Raw genomic sequence first — 13,517 nt, 5'->3', positions numbered from 1 at the left:
CGAGCAAGGGTGGGGAGGACTGCTAACCTGTCTGAGGTAACAGATAGGTCCCTAGGCAGTGTAGGGGTTTAGGTGGAATGAGAGCGTAGAGCAGATAACAGATTCCTGAATAGTAAGGCAATAGAATATAGCTGTGCACACATAAATATATGTGCTCACCTATCAGGTACTGTACTGCTGCAATAGTGGGTAAATAATCATACACCTCACTAGGTGTGAATACATTGCCCTAAACACCACCCATTACACAGCTCATGTAGTCCTCATGATAGAGGGCTAGCTAGCATGAAGAGGTCAGCAATACAGTGGCTACCTGTTCCCTATAGACGGTGTGGCTATGAGTATGCCTGTGCACAAATTAATGAATGTGCTTCCACCGTCAGGGATGCTCGTGCCACTAAACAAACTCTGTATAGAGGGAACAAGCAAGCCCTACCCTCACCATATGCTCCTGAGTTACCACACAAAACTCACTCAGTTCCTGGCGTTGCAACTCTGCTCCCAGCTTAAGTTCAAGTCACTGTTTCCTGTCTCCTGCCCAGCTGAGTATTTTGCTTTCTTTGTGTATGACCTCGGATGGTTTTGGACTTCGCTTTTGATGAACTCTTCAAACTACATTGCCTTATCTGTGCGTGACTTTGGATCTGTTCTGGACTTTGCTGTTGCCTAACCCCTCAAGTGTGCTGTCTGCTTATCTGTGAATGACCTCAAATTGTTTTGATTCCACTCTGATTTAACCCCTTTTCCATCCTGAGCCTCGGTCATCCCCATCGTTCTCAGACCTACACCCATATTTTGTGAATGGGCTAAAAGGTGTTTGACAGGTAACTTATTACTTAGCATCTCTTAGTATTTATTTGATTTATTTCTAAACTGTTTTATCAGGAAGCAATACATTTAGAGTTACCTCTCGTTTTCAAGTATGTCCTGGGCACAGAGTTATAATGTATTGTACATGGTCATATTAGATGAACAGGTTATACATTCAATGTAAAGACATTTCATGGACAGTTAGAGATAATATATGTTTTGGGGAATTGTAATAAAGCATTTCAAACAACAGAGAATGACTGACACCCTTTGGCTGCCTTTTGGCTGCCGTCAAAGGCTACCACTTGTGGGGAGACTCGTGTGGTCATATCAATGAGAGTCCTGACTGAAGTGATTGTTTCTAGCTGCCAACAGACCCCACCTGCAAAAATGAAGGGGAGATGAGAAAGTGACGGATTTCTGTTTATTCCAGCTGTCTGTCTTTTCTTGATGAAATTAACCCTGTCCACACTGGTTTAGCGGTTTAGTAGGTATGGGCCATAATGGCAATTTGGCATAGTATATCAAGTTGTGTCCCAACATATAATTCCAGAATACACGATAAAGCTTACTATATCTGTATCATAGAGTAACCTCTGCTGTACCTACTGTATCTCTGCTTTAAAGATTATGTGAAAAAGGCTTTTTAATATACAGTAAACAATGCAGGTTTGTTGTTTACATGAAATTGCCCATGCCACAAGGGATCTTTCTCATCGTTGGGATGTGTGGTACTTTCCTACTTCAATTTGCGAAAAATGTTGGGATATTTCTTTTTTGTCAAAACTGAACATTTACAAATTGTCAAAATCATTGCAGTTCACCAATTGAAATCTTTTAAAAACAAATGTACTGATTTTCCTAGTTATGTTGTGATTTCAACTAAAATGTATTATGTATATCTTAATCCAAACCAGCACATTTCTAGCTAATGCAAAATTGCAATAAAAAAATTACACTAATCAGGCCCTTTTCCAAGATGAACAATTGGTTGCTGTTTCATTTTTCATCTGAAAAACAAAATTGAGTGAATAAATTAAGGATTTGGCCAGCAAAGTTTATTTAGGTACATATGCTTATTTTTTCATGTATAATTTGCCATGATTAATGGAATGAAGGGAAATATGAGTATACCAATCACATAAAATCATGTAAAACAAGTAGTATACATGCAAATTAAAATGTAATATATCACAAATGTAATTAGTAAAAGTACAAGCACTGACAATCAGACAGGACCCCTTTTCACTGTCATTCAACATTACTTTGTATGTGTGTTTACTGCCTGATACAGTGATATTAAAGCTCTAAACTACAGACAAAAGTGTTAAAGCTTTGAATGGAATGGAACGAAATGGAATGCATTTAAGCAACAAGACAATATATGTGAACAGAACTGATCAAAGAGCTGCAAATACACAGTTCCTTTTATTTATTTTATATTGTATTTGTGTACAGCGCCAAATATAGTACATATGTAGTATTTCAAAATTCATGATCCAGGAAGGAAGAGAAAGAGGGTATATACCGTGTTATAAAGGGCTACTAAAGATGTGCGCTTATATTGTGGTCTTTATTGTTGAAAGGAGGATTTGTGCATCCAAGGAGTTAATTGCTTGTATAGTCCCATGCTCTTGTGTGTCCTTTTCCAGTTTGAATGAAGACACAGATTGTGTCTGCTGAAGATGACGTGAGAATCATAATCTGTAAAACAGCCAAGAAGCATGGACTTCCGATGGTTTAGGACCAGCTTAGGAGTTATGACTAAACCAAGCATGCTGAAGGTCAAGGGCGAGTTTGCATGTTCATCACTGGAACAAAAATAATTTCTCTGCTTTCTCATGAGTCTCACACCATGACAGAGCAAGTGGAGTTCCACATTCAGAGCTGTGGGCATTAGAGGTGTTAAGGCCTGAGGAGAACTAATACTAACTGTCACAATTACCTAAGTTTGACATGGGAGGAGTTAAGGTAAATGGGACCTGGGGAGAGGAGAACAATGTATGTGGTATCTAGTTTCTGTAGCCCCTGATTTGGCCCTACTATTGTATGGGGACTGATGTGTCCTTGTTTTTGGGGACAAAGCTGAATTTGGACTCTACTTGGTGCAGAGACGCAAAAGTCCAGAAAATAGAAAAATATTACATTAAAGGAATAAAGATACCCATGTCAAATGATACAGAGACAATTATTGCATTACTAATGATTTAAACAAAGTGGAGTTGGTTACATAGGGTAATCAGCTGGTGCAGTTTTTTATTGGGCTGTCAGCAGTAATTTCTGAAGTACCAGTACCAAGGTAATCAGGTGCAAGAGATACAGTTGGTTAGTTTTAGATAAAACTGCAGTAAGGCTGTATAGCTACTAAGGAGAAAGACAAGGAGACATCCATCCTAGCATAAAATATTACTTGGTGCTCTGGGGCATACATTTCTCAGCAGAGATGCAGTATATAATGTATGACCGACTTTGCTGAGGTACTGTACTGGACTGGGTTTAAGGAGATGTGTGTGTAAATAAAAAAAAAGGAAAGAAATAGTCAAAATAGAGAAAGAGCAGGTACATAAGGTTTTTGGTCGCTGGATTTAAGACTTAACAATATTGACAAATTTTGTCAAGAAAAAGCTAAATTAAATGAAAATTGTTTGTGTTATTCAAGTAAGTAAAAACTGCTACAGTTTGGACTCATGCCCAGTAGATAGATAGGCAAAAATTTGGAGGGCGCTACAGTATTAACTTCGCAGTTTTGCAAGAAAACCAGCTCTGCACAGCTCTGAAAAAGGATCGCTTAAGGAGACTAGTATAAGAAAAATTACAAAATAAACTTTATTTCGGTGGTTCATATATCCATCTTCACGTGTAAATTTTCCAACATTTTGGAAAAACTGGCAAATAAAATACAGTACCACTTGTGAGCACATTCACGTTCGACAAGGCTGCAACCCTGTTTATCCCCATCTCCAAGCATACAAGGCTTTGTACAACTTTGCTCAATTAAACAAAAAACGCAACATTTCCGTACCATTTTTGAATTTATAGAAAATGTGGCAATTTTTTTTAAAACCGAACCGATCTATACATAAGTGGGTAAGAGAGTTTGTGAGACACGGGGAGTTATGAAAGTGAATAGGCAGGGTTTAGCAGGGACCATAGTGACTATGTTTCTGATATGAGTTTAGATATTTTAAATTAGGCTCACAGGATATTTGTAGAGGATTGCAAAGCAAATGTTATGGATCAAATATCCTTGACACACTGCAGTAGCTAGAGAGGTTAATGGGATGTCTGATATTAGGAAAAGTACTTGTTTTTATGTGTATGTTTGCTATGGCAGATTACTTCATCTCAGAGCTCGTAGAGGATTTTGAGTCTAATAAAAGGAAACATAATGATGGACCTAAAGGCCTATGTTTTCCTATTAGAATAAAGTATGTAGGTGAATGTTCTAGTAGCGGAATGGTTTCTGGGGAAATGTACGTTTGTTGTAGGTTGTAATTTCGTACATGAAATTATAGTGCATTGAGTTTTTGAAACCTTAAAGGTTTCTTTTTCAGTACATTTGAAGAAGAGGTTTGAAAAGGTCTGTACACTATAATTGTATCTACGAATAATGTTGGATCCCTATTAGAATATGTGAGCTTCTCCATCATTTTAAGTTAATGTTCAAATAGCATAAAAAAATCTTTGCTAATTTAAAAAAAAAAAAAACGGTGTTCCCACTCAGAGAGAATTGTGTAACTCTTGCGTATGTCAGACTATCTTGCTATATGATAATTTGCACATTAAATTGGACGGTAATGCAGCTTATTTTATTTATCTGCTTGAATTGTATCACCATTTTGTTCTAATAGCAGCTTAAAGTATGTAAACAAAGATCGAGTTTGGTCAAGATTTGAAAGAAATATGTGGGTTGAATATTATGCTGATTTTATAATAGTAGTTATTTTTCAAACTGTCTTATTTATTCCCACACAGGCAGCAATGTTTTCACTTCCAGTTCAATGACAGATTACTGAAAGCCTTTACATGAGCTTTACATTGACGTGACTGAATGCATTCCACCCCATACTATGACATTTATAAAGATATTTGAGAAAATGTGAAAACCATTAGAGAAAGCAAAAAGTATGCTTTAATAATGTTGATTGATGAGGAGACAGTACATTTCCATTGTAAAAATGAAGTGTTGCTATATACCATATGTACTGATACTACAATTGAAAGGTCTGTTTGTCATAACTTGGTAATTTTAGCTGTTTTTGCAGTCATGTATTTCTTTTTCTGCACCTGCTGGTCTGATGCATGTAGGACTGTTCTATAGGTAAACCACACAGACAGAAATTCTGTACTTCAGATGTTTACAAAAAGTATTTGCTACCCACATGCATCTTCATTAAATATGTTCTTTTTTTGGTTTAAATCCCCTTTTAATTAAAATTAAAATATTGATTGCTCCTCTGTAATTATATATTCCATATCATATCAATAAAGCATCAATTAAAATATCCAATTTAATCCATAAAAACAGTGCAACATTGGATACAAATACACTAGAACAGATACCCCCGTTCCAGCGATAAGTATATATAATCAGCAGTGCTCCTCTAGATAAGGTAGAATATAGGACAAAATTAGAGAAAGAGACCTAGTGTGGGCACTCATCTGATAAGTTATGGTGGTATCATTTAAAAATAATATTTATTGTCAACAAAGATAAAATATTGAGTATTAAAACAACTCTGATGCAGCTGTGATCCTAGTAAAAGTCTTATAGATGTACTCTGGATCCAGTGCAAATAGGTGCGGTGACACGAGTATATCAGTCACCAGCTAATATCTTAGGTAAAGATGAAATTAGTGAATACTGACCACTCTGTTTCCAGTGTAACAAAGTATGTATGGTAAGTATACAGGGTATGACTCAAGAGACGTACTAGTAGTCGTACTTAGTCTGTTGATTCTTTGTTGTAAGCATTGGATGAAATGGCTGACTAAATGTAGTTCCAGTGGTGAAGTCCCTGAGTACATACAGTATTTAAACTCCAGATGAGCTTCAGAGTAAACTGCTAATGGGCTTTCGCAGGTGGTGGAATAATCACAGTGTGATAACGTCTCAACTTCTGGAGTGAAGCAGACAAGGTGTTAATTCCCAAGAAACTCTGCATAGTTGAAATATATTTGGAATCACAGAATGTAATTGTATTGACTAAGACTGAGTATGTATTAAAAGCCATAATGTCCCCAGCTGAGTTCAAGGTATGAACTGCCCCAGAGGGGTTCATTGTACTGGTATAATAAATAGGGGTAGGAGAAAGATCCAAAATCTGATTGATTTTCGATCTTGGTAATTGTCCCCTATAGTTGCAAGTATTGTATACTGTATATACAATGCCCAGAAGGCTAGCTCAGCGGTACAAAATATCAAAAAAGCCCCGTCAAAGCACTCAGAAATATCAAAAAAATATCAAAAAAATATCAAAAAAGCCCCGTCAAAGCACTCAGAAAGACAGTATGACCATTTTGCTCATGCACGAGCATGCAACAGCAGGATCTCTACTAATAGTGCACACATTTGTTTAAACCGCAGCTACATTGTTGCGGCAACCTGCTTTTTTACTTTGAAGCTCTAATACTAGACCGTACGGTAATTTCTGAGCGCTTTGACAAAGCTTTTTTGACCTGATATTTCCTACCGCTGAGATAGCCTTCTGGGAATTGTATATACAATACTTGCAACTATAGGGGACAATTGGAAGCGGATTTTGATTATACCAAGATCGAAAATCAATCAGATCTTGGATTGAGCAAATATAAGAGGTGGCGGGGTATGTTTCTATGTTAAACCAGATCTAAGACTTATTATAAGGGAAGATGTTTATGGAGGGAATGATGAAAATGTAGAAACTGTGTGGATAGAAATTAGCAGTGGAGGTTAAAGTACAACAAAAATACAGGCATACCCCGCATTAACGTATGCAATGGGACCGGAGCATGTATGTAAAGCGAAAATGTACTTAAAGTGAAGCACTACCTTTTTCCCACTTATCGATGCATGTACTGTACTGCAATCATCACATACGTGCATAACTGGTGTAAATAACGCATTTGTAACAGGCTCTATAGTCTCCCTGCTTGCGCACAGCTTCGGTACAGGTAGGGAGCCGGTATTGCTGTTCATGACGTGCTGACAGGCGCATGCTTGAGCTGCCGTTTGCCTATTGGGCGTTATGTACTTACTCGCGAGTGTACTTAAAGTGAGTGTCCTTAAAGCGGGGTATGCCTGTAAGAAACAGGTTTTATTTGGGGGTGCTAAAAGACAATTACAAATTATTGAGGAACTAACTAGTGGAGGGGCATTACTGGATTTGGTCATATCAAACAATGTAGAAGTGATAACAAATATACAAGTTCGGAAACATTTGGGAAACAGTGATCATAACATAATCTAATTTGAAATAAATTATAACAAACCATGTTATATGGGTGCAACAAAGACTTTAAAATTTTGAAAGGGAGATTTTAATAACATGAGGAATAATCTACAAGGAATACATTTGGATGACATTTTTTGCAGAAAAAAATGTGGACGATAAATGGGAAGTCTTTAAAACGTTGTTAGAAAAGCGCACTTATCAATAGGTACCCTTGGGTAATAAATATAAAATTAAAAAAAAGTCTAAACCAATGTGGCTAAATGAACAGGGAGGGGAGGAAATGGAAAGGAAGAGGCAGGCGTTTGGATTCTAAAAGTCAGAAGGAACAGAAGCATTATATCAGAATTATAAGGAATGTAACAAACGTTGCAAAAGGGCAATGAAATTAGCAAAAATGTCAAATGACAAAAGGATTGCAATAGAAAGTAAGATCAACCCTAAAAAAATATTTAAGGACTGTACTAACAAAAAGAGGCCGGGGAAGAAGACGTTCAGGGCAAACGTACTGAAGCAGGCCCCTGCACCTATTTCAGGTTAGTTTCTTGCCCCCAGACCCACAGTGTTTCACTGTGTTTATGTAGTTTGTGTGTTTGCTGGCCTGCCAGAATAAACTTTTCGTTTATTTAATTAGTGTATTCTGTCTGGTTATAGTGATCCCAGTGGTTTCGGTGTTAAAAGTTCTGGTCCCCGTGACATTGGTGTATAGTGTGGTTTGGTTATATAATCTGGGTCGGTGTATACAGTACATAGGATATAACCAGACTTAATGCCAGGTCACATCTGCGGCACCCAGCGCTATGTGTGTCGCATAATTATTACTCCACCACCAAATCAAAATGCCCTACAGCCACACTCCTGGCTGCACCCCATTATATATTTATTACAGATCACCATGATGAGATTAGGCCAGCACTTGCATGCCAATCATTTTTTAAATTAGACGGCCCACAGGGGCGACAGAGACTCGTACACTGACCGGTTACATGCACACACAGACACATACTCGCTCACTGACTGCAGCAAGTTTATTAACAGCAGAATAACAGAGAAAAAAGGAAATCACACAGAGAAGCGGCACTTGTTCTCCTACAAGTTAAAGCTGCTGTTAAATCTACTTCTCATCACCTTTTAAACACATTTTTGGACCAGGAAATTTGATTTCTTGACGAGGAAAGTTAGGGTTTGGACCAGGAAATTTGAAAGTGTAAACACTGGAGAGCAGAGCTGCAGAGACCCAGAGAGAAGGAGGACTGTCCTGGAGGGGCCTGGCTAGACAGATAGTGTGGTAGCCGAGCCTTCCCTGTCTAACAAAGCAACAAGTATTAGAGGTAGCTAAGACAATCAAGGAGAACACATCACCTGTGAAAAAGTGAACCTGCAATACCCACGGCTCCTGAAGCACTGAGTAAGACACATGGAACTGCATCTACTACACTGAAGTATCCTTTTTCATAGCACACAGTTAACAGCAATCTTTGCGAAGTAAAAGGCCTGCACCTATAAACATACCAACATTAAACACAAGCTTAAAAGCTGTGCCGCCATCAACTGTGTAAAAGACACTGTGGGACACTTGTGCAGCGTGGTACCCCCTTTCTCTCAATATAAGTGGTATTTAGTATTATTCAGGGTCCTCCTAGACCGTGGGCATCTGAATTGATTACTGTCTTCCACATTGTGACGGAGCGGCCTGTAGGCGAGGTCAGACAAGAGTTCACACATGCATTTCTGGTTAAACCATAATAATGAGTGGTTTTATTCTCCACAAAAACAACTGAACATTAGGTGCACTGTCCCTTTAAGCAAAACCAAATCATAAAACAAACACCTATTCCCTTTAGGGAAACTAACTGTACGCTCTGACCTTTTCAAACTGTGCCACCAGCTAAGCTGGTTACCAACCCCAAAACATATAAAGACAATAGTAGGCAACAACATAGAAAGTCTTCTGTGTTCTGGTCCGGTGTCTCCAATTTCTCTAGGCACTTAAGATGCAGGCGGTGAAGTCCTGTTGCTCCCAGTAAGTCTTTTGCCTTACCCGTGCAGGATTCTCTGCTATGTGGGGCTTTTTGTTCCCCACTGTTGCCAGACAAAACCCTCTGGTCAACAATACTGGATCCCTGCAAGTGGGAGCTCTGTTGTCTGTGTTCCTCCAACAGGGACTCTGAAAAGCAGTTACTTCCTGCCTTTAATCCCTGCTCAATCAGGAGTTTCACACATCACATGCATGAAACCCGACACCAGTGAAGTTTCCTGACCTGTATAGGGACTTTAATTCCTTGACTCCCTTACACACATATATAAAATACTGTTATTTAAAAGACGCGTGTCTCATTGTCTGACCCCAGCCTGGCTTCTTGCTGGCTGATTATACGTTATCATACCCAGGGGAGGCTGACTCAGGCCCCCACCCTAGTATCTACATAATATCATATCTAGGGAAATAAAGAGGGGTTACACAAATATAGGAGATGCACTGTATCTGTCGTCTAAATTTAGCATAAATTGAACTTGATGGACGTATGTCTTTTTTCAACCTCATCTACTAAATTACATAGTTACATAGTTACATAGTTACAAAGTAACTATGTAACTTCCAAATCAACCTAGGATTACATTTTGGCTTGTATGCTATTGAACTATAATTCCCAGTGTCATACTTCACCATGGCAAGAGTTTAATATCAGGATATACACGCAAATCAACTGACTAGCATTTGTGTGCACAATATAGATTGAAGCAATAATAGAACATGTTAAAACCTGTGTACCAGATTAACTACAGTACAAATGTTCAACATGCCTTCCTATTCTAATATATTTAATCTCTGACATGTTTAAAAAAATCCCTAGTTGAATTCCTTATTTGTTATATCATAATGCGGTGACCCCAGGCAAAGAAAATGCTAAAAAAAAGTATGTATATATTTTACAAATTGCAACTGCAAATGCAACACTTCAATCAAAATAAAGTTTTTCTTGAAAGCAAGAAGGAAAGAAAATGCCATTGCAGATCAGATTTTAATGCAAACTGATTTTTATAGTATAAGCACAACACACAGATCAATAAAATGATTAACAATAGGAGTTACTACTGTACACGTGAAATCATATTAAAAATCGTAATTGTTCCAAAGCAATAACAAACTGTATTTAATAAAACTTAGAATTGATCAAAATGTGCAGAGATGGTCATGAGGATCAAAGGCATGAATAACTGATGCAGTAAAACCTAAAACATGTTTTATTAAATCCTGCTGCTATGAAAAAGATTATGCAATGAATCGTAGAACACAGGTAAAATACTGAACTCAAAAAGTGTTCCCCGCACTCCGAATCAATACAAAAGAATCAATGATACTTGAAATGCTGATATGTATTAATGAGCAAAAGTGAAGAACATGAAATGACAGTGTGCAAAAAAACACAAATCACATAAAATGAACAGGTGGGGGAGGGATGGTGAGGGAAGGGGGAAATGTGACATCACTAAAAAGTGAGGGATATGATAAAGAAATCCCTAACAGGGAAGGAAGTGGGTGCGGTGGGTCATGATATCATGAAGCAATAAGTTTGTGATACTTAAGTAATAATCCCCTCAGTACAGGGCATTACTGGCCAATAATGCCCTGGCTGAAAGAGTTGAAGGCCCGAGGTGAAGTCGAGGGACTTTAACTCAGCCAGGGCATTATTGGCCAGTAATGCCCTGTTCTGAGGGGATTATTACTATTATAAATGTAGACTTATTTCATAAATAATAGACACTTTTGTATAGTTAAATAGATTTGTTTATTAAAATAAAATGGTAAACACATGAAACCACCTCTATATACGCTTACACTGCAGATATGTATATACACACACTGCCGCCCCCTCTGTGTACACACACACACACACACACTGCTGCTACACACACACACACACACACACACACACACACACACACACACACACACACACACACACACACACTGCTGCCACACACACACACACACACACACACACACACACACACACACACACACACACACACACACACACACACACACACACACACACACACACACACACACACACACACACACACACACACATACTGAAGCCACAATAAAAAATGCAGCCACTTACTAAACTTTGCATTCTCCCCCCCACCTCTACACACAACACAGCACAACACAGCACAACACAGCACCTCTACACCCCCCCACACACACACACACACACACACACACACACAACACTGCACCTCTATACACAACACAGCACCTCTACACACACACACACACACACACACACACACACACACACACACACACACAACACTGCATCTCTATACACATCACCTCTACACACAACACAACACCTCTACACACAACACAGCACCTCTACACACACACACAAACTGCTGCTACACACACATGCTATACCCATAAACACTGCTGCTGACACTGACACACACACACACTGGAGCTCTATAAACACACAGCACCTCTACACAGATATACAACACAACAGCACAGCACACACACACTGCTACTGACACACTCACACACAAACTGCAGCCACAAAGAAACTGCAGACAGCCACTTACTTCTTTGCAGACCCCCCCCCCCCCCTTTTCAACTGAATCTGCGCAGAAAATCTCAATCAGCTTGGGAGGGGGAGGAGTCAACCCGTGGCTGATACTTCATGACCAATCCCCTGTCTCAGAGCTGTTACTTCATTCTAACCAATCCCCTGCCCTGTCTCAGGTGTTCTGAAAGCTGATTGGCTGGAAATAAACACATTGAAAACTGCACTTTGCAAGCTGCTAAAATTCTGGGCATTACTGATTGGATAATGCCCGGAATTTTAATCAGTCAGAGAGCAGGGTTTTCAATAATGCCCTGAATTTTACTGCTTTTACCTATAATTATAAATAAATGTAACATAGCCTCCCGGCAGTTACTTCTGTTTCTGGGCCTTTCCTCTGTCAGTCCTGTTAGTGCAGGCAGTGGAAAGGTTAAATCCTTTATTAGGCATTTGTGTGTGTTTTCCAGCCTTGAATAATGTGTCAGTATTCAAGGGCAGGCTTAGCAACTCTAAGGATGTCAATCTGAGTGGTGGATATTGGTTGGAACGCCCCCTGATGTGTGTGGACCAATCTGTATCCGGCTCTGGCTTGCTATGAGTCAGAGTTAGAGACACTCCCCAAGGATGTTCAAATTGGGACAGTCTCCTAAATTGTCAGTTGATTTTGGAGAAGAAGAAGTTAGACAAGGCAGAGAAAGTCTCTCCCTTTTCCTCCCATGCCTGGGATGGGGAAGGGAAATATACTATTTAGACAGGGATCTGATCTAAAGAGACATCTATGCAGTTTAGAAATCATGGAAGACGGCATTCTCTGTACTGGAGCTATCTGATGAATAAATACAGAAAAGACATTGCTGTGTGAGTTTCTGTCTCTGGTATGAAGGAGTGTCAGTGAGGGTCCATCCCCTGAAGATTTACAGGGGATTCTCACTGGCTGGAGGCACTGCACCATCAAAAGAGACATCAAGGTAATCTGTCCCTCCTGCTCCCTGCCCTGGCTCTCCCCACACCACCGCAGAGCCCTGTTGCCAGCAGGTCACAGCACCAAAACCACCTGAAAGTAGCCGAGAAGGAGTGTACCCCAATCTCACTTAGGGGGTGGGGGGTATGATGAAAGGGTTACATAAACATAAAGGTTTTTATCTGATATCTTTGTGATCTGTGAAATCTCAAAAACCTCTGGTGGGAATTTGTTTCCGAAAATTCCCTTTAACGTGCACACTCTCCAGGGTCCAGAGGGAGCATATACACGGATCACCCCAAAATAGAAATAAAAGGTATATAGTGCACAAAATGCTTGAAACATCTGAAGGGGAGGGGATCTTGGCTCTTTCAGCTGTTCTACTTACAGTGTGTCATATTATAAAAGGCCGCCGTGGAGGTGGTGCTTTTGCCATCCCCTGTCTCTCTGCCCCTGCGGGTGTCTCGGGATCTCGCGGCTTCATGTTCCGCGTAACTTCCATTCGGGTTGACGTCACATCCGACAAGTTTGTGTCCAGAAAAGGCAACTGGTACGGCAGGCTCCAAAACCTCTTGGCTTCTCCAACACAGGCTCGCAATAGCTCAACGCGTTTCGCTGAATCAATCAACTTCCTCAGGAGAATATCTCCCCCATTCCAAATGTGGGTTTAAATACAGTAGCATGTGCAATTGGTATTAATTGATTGATGATAGGTTCTATATATTAGAACTAAATACTGCA

This window comes from Ascaphus truei, chromosome 3, assembly GCF_040206685.1.
Source record: "Ascaphus truei isolate aAscTru1 chromosome 3, aAscTru1.hap1, whole genome shotgun sequence".
Taxonomy (NCBI): domain Eukaryota; kingdom Metazoa; phylum Chordata; class Amphibia; order Anura; family Ascaphidae; genus Ascaphus; species Ascaphus truei.
Note: the sequence above shows the minus strand (reverse complement) of the source record.